Here is a 3,919-nt window from a genome sequence, read left to right as displayed (position 1 = left end):
CACTTACTGCTAACAGGCCAGTTCTTTTCTGAGCTTATCAAATTCTTCTAAAATCATGCTATGTCAAGCTGACTTCAACCAATGATATTAATATTTTGGTCCTTCAAAATCTTCCCTAGAACAATAAATTAGTTATAGATGGTTTCTATCTTATATGTTATCACAACAAAGTTCATATCAAAATGGAACTGTCTTCTAGAATATCACATGTAAACATTATACTAAATATTTTACAATAATACAACATGGATTACATCTTTACAACTCCCATAAGCAGTATATTTTTTTAATTACTTGCCCGTAAACCCTTTGTCAAAACACTCTTTCCCTCTAGGTAGTAATCCCTTTATAAATCAAGAAAGAATAGAGAATGCTATGACAACAACTCTAAAATATCAATAGCTCAATACAATAAAGATTTATTTCTCCTCTTTCATGTCACTAAGGGCTCTTACTGACCCAAGAGATTTGCATCCATTCCAGAAGGAAAGAGTATAGGAATGTTTCACATTTGCTTTTAATTTTTCTGATTAATTCCATTCATAACTAATTGCCAGAACAAGTTCTAATTCACCAAACTCCAGGGAGCAAGGATGTTCAATCTTCACTGTGCTGTAAAAACAGGAAAAGTAAACATTAGTTAGAAAATAGTGATTAAATGGAACATTCCTTCTTTTATTGGACTAGTGTTTTGTGTAAAACCCTGAGATATGCTGGCTTAGTCTATACAATAATTTACTGAGCAATTTCATGTAAACCTCTATGAACACAGCCTAAATATAATATTTCAGTTGTTGGTGTGAAAAGATGGAGAGCTTCCAAGTGAAAATGTGTATTCCAACTGGCACCATCAGTTTCTATTTAACATTGTTCATAGATGCTTTCACTGTGAAGATTTTTGAATCTCATTATTTTAAATATAATTATTCTTCCAAATTCTTCAACTGTCTGCATAATGCCAAGTAGTTTTCTGGATCCATTGAAGGTTAATGAAAGAAGCAATCTATTGGATTGTATTTTGTATGGGTTGTTAGAAAAAAAGTAACATTAAGGAAAATGTAAACTAAAGCATATTAAGGTGGCTAAAGGCCAAAAGTTGACAGAATATTATTTATATTTCTATTATCAGACATCAAGATTCAGATAAGCTAACTTTCTCTTAGAAGTGATGGTCTTTAATTTATTTCACTCTGATGCTAGTTGGTATATATTGACCACTTACTAAATGTGAAGCATTTTACATTTGTAATGTAAATGTAATGCAAATGTACATTCTCTACCCAGGATCCAATGGGCTGCAGGAATATAATGTTTCATGGTCAGCAATTAGGCATTCTTGGCTGTTTACATATCTAACTTAGTAATATCTAATTTCAGTCTAGTACAAGAGGACCTACAAAAACATGAGCATGTGTTACTTTTATAGTCTAAATTCTCCAATGATTCTTCATTGCTAAAAAGTTTATTATTTTAGTTAAAAGTTTGAATATTTTGGTGATAGATGTTAAATATTTTGTGACCGTGGCAATCTCTCCAATTTCATATTATTTACTGCTATTTTTTGCCTCAGGCTTGCCTTAGCCAGTTGTATCTAATTAGTTGTGATTTTCAGAATAAACCATGCTAACATGTATCTTTATGCTTTTCCTTATGGCATTGCCTTTGCCAATATTCTCTTATCTTGGATATTTTTAGTGGCATGAAAATGCTCATAATATATTAAGTGTGAAAAATGGTTTAAAAACAGCAAACTGTCTATATATTATGACTCATTTTGGTAAAAAATGCAAATATATTCATAGAGCAATATTAGAAATGCATGATTCAATACAAAATGCTTATATATTGATGACATAGTTACCAACTTTGCATAGGTGTTTGTATTTAATGTTCTATAATAATAATGTATTATTTGTGATTAGGAAAAATATTGAAACCTATTATTACTTTTGAAGTAAAAGAAAAAAATACTAATTCCATTTATTTGACTGGAAAACTCCTATTTACTAGCATCTTAATCTCAGACTAAAAACCATTTCCTCTGAAAAACAATTTCCTTCTTCTATACTATCATTATGTATTCTGTAACTCTGGATATTTTATTAGTCTTCTATACAATATTACTTCCTTACTTTTACATTAATCCATAAGATATTTGAGGAAAGTGATCATAATATTCACTCTTTTTATGTTCAATATATAGTATAGCAAATGTATGTATGGAAACAATAAATTTAAGTACAATATAAATAAATTGAATTAAATAAGTGAGCCAAATTAAACAGTTATGAAGTGGAGGCACAAGAAATGAGTAAATGCAACAAAAGCAAATGTTTCAGTTTGTCAGGAGAAATCTAGAAAGCTAAATATGGAACCTTACCTTTAAAAAGTGTTTTATTAAAAGTGTATGACTTGGGGCGCCTGAGTGGCTCAGTCGGTTGGGCGTCCGACTTGGGCTCAGGTCATGATGTCACAGTTGGGTTTGAGCCCCGCGTCAGACTCTGTGTTGAATGCTTGCTCAGAGCCTGAAGCCTGCATCAGATTCTCTGTCTCCTTCTCTCTCTGACCCTCCCTACTCATTCTCTGTCTCACTCTCGCTCAAAAAATAAATGAAAAAAAATTAAAAATTGTATGACTCTTGATTTTAGCTCCGGTCATGATTTCACAGTTTCTACTATCGAGCTCCGCGTGGGGCTTGCCACTTACAGTGGAAACTGCTTGGGATTTTCTCTCTTTGCCCCTCCCCTCCCTTGCTCGCTCTCTCTCTCTCTCTCTCTCTCTCTCTCTCTCTCTCTCTCTTTCTCTCTCTCTCTCTTTCTCTCTATTTCTCTCCATGTCTCTTTCTCAAAAATAAATAAACTTTAAAAATTGTTTTGTTAAAATGTATGTCAGATGATGTCGTTTTCCTCAATGGAAAGTTCAATGGCTCCAGTCATATAGCATGTAATTCAAATGCTTTCATGTTCCTGTAATCCTCCTACCTTTTAACAAAATAATTAGGAAAACTACATTGTGGTACTTTTAAGGGTACTTTTAACTTTTTAAAAAATGAAATGTTTATTTTAGAAGAGTTTAGATTTATAGAAGATTTGCATAAACAGGATGGAGAGGTCCTCTGTACCTTATACATGAGTCTCTCTATTGTTATCATCCTTCCTCACTATATTTGTCACAATTCATCCTCTAATATTGAGTTATTATTATTATTAAGTTAATTCCATATTTTTTCGGATTTTTTTCAATTTCCTTCAATGTATGTTTCTTGTTACAGGACCCCATCCAGGATACATTATATTCAGTCAACATTTCTCCTTAAGCCTTCTCTGGACTGTGAGTTTCATAAACTTTCCTTATTTTTCATGACTTTGACAGTTCTGATGAGTAGTGGTCACATACCGTAAGCTTGGGGTTTTCTCAATGTTTTTCTCATAGCAAATTAAGGTTGTAGTTTTTAGTAGGAAAACCATAGAGGTAAAGGGTCATTCTCATCATGTCATATCATATTGCTGAGGTAGTGTTTGTTAGGCCTATCCACTCCAGAACTACTTTACCCCCTCCCCCTCATTTCCATATTATACCATTTGGAAGGAATTCACATAGGGCAGCTCATACTTAAAAAGAGATGGGAATTAAGTGCAATCTCTTTGAATGTGAAGCATCTATATAGATTAATCAGAATTCTGCATGAGAGATTTAACTATCTTCCCCCATTATTTATATCAGTTTGGACTTGGGGATTTATATTTTATACTTTAAGTTTTAGTAAAATATTACTTAACTTACTTATGTTGTTCCAACTTTGGCCACTGAGAATACTTTCACATTGGTTTCGTGTCTCTTTGACATTTTGGCAGACTTTCATCATTTTTTGTTTGTCCATTTACACTTTCTTACTTTCTGAACAGGAAGATTTTCATAG

General features: G+C 32.5%; 1 long non-coding RNA gene across 1 annotated transcript; it reads right to left on the bottom strand.

Moving 5' to 3' along the window:
• Window positions 1-403: 403 nt before the first annotated feature.
• On the bottom strand, window positions 404-2,421 carry LOC115292474. The gene is made up of 2 exons (XR_003909015.1): window positions 2,381-2,421; window positions 404-612 (listed from the first exon to the last, which is right to left on the bottom strand). It is a non-coding gene; the product is annotated as an uncharacterized LOC115292474 (long non-coding RNA).
• Between the last annotated feature and the right edge of the window lie 1,498 nt (window positions 2,422-3,919).

Source organism: Suricata suricatta, chromosome 5, assembly GCF_006229205.1.
Source record: "Suricata suricatta isolate VVHF042 chromosome 5, meerkat_22Aug2017_6uvM2_HiC, whole genome shotgun sequence".
In the NCBI taxonomy this organism is placed as follows: Eukaryota; Metazoa; Chordata; class Mammalia; order Carnivora; family Herpestidae; genus Suricata; species Suricata suricatta.
Note: the sequence above shows the minus strand (reverse complement) of the source record. Positions and strands in the feature narration are given on the sequence as shown.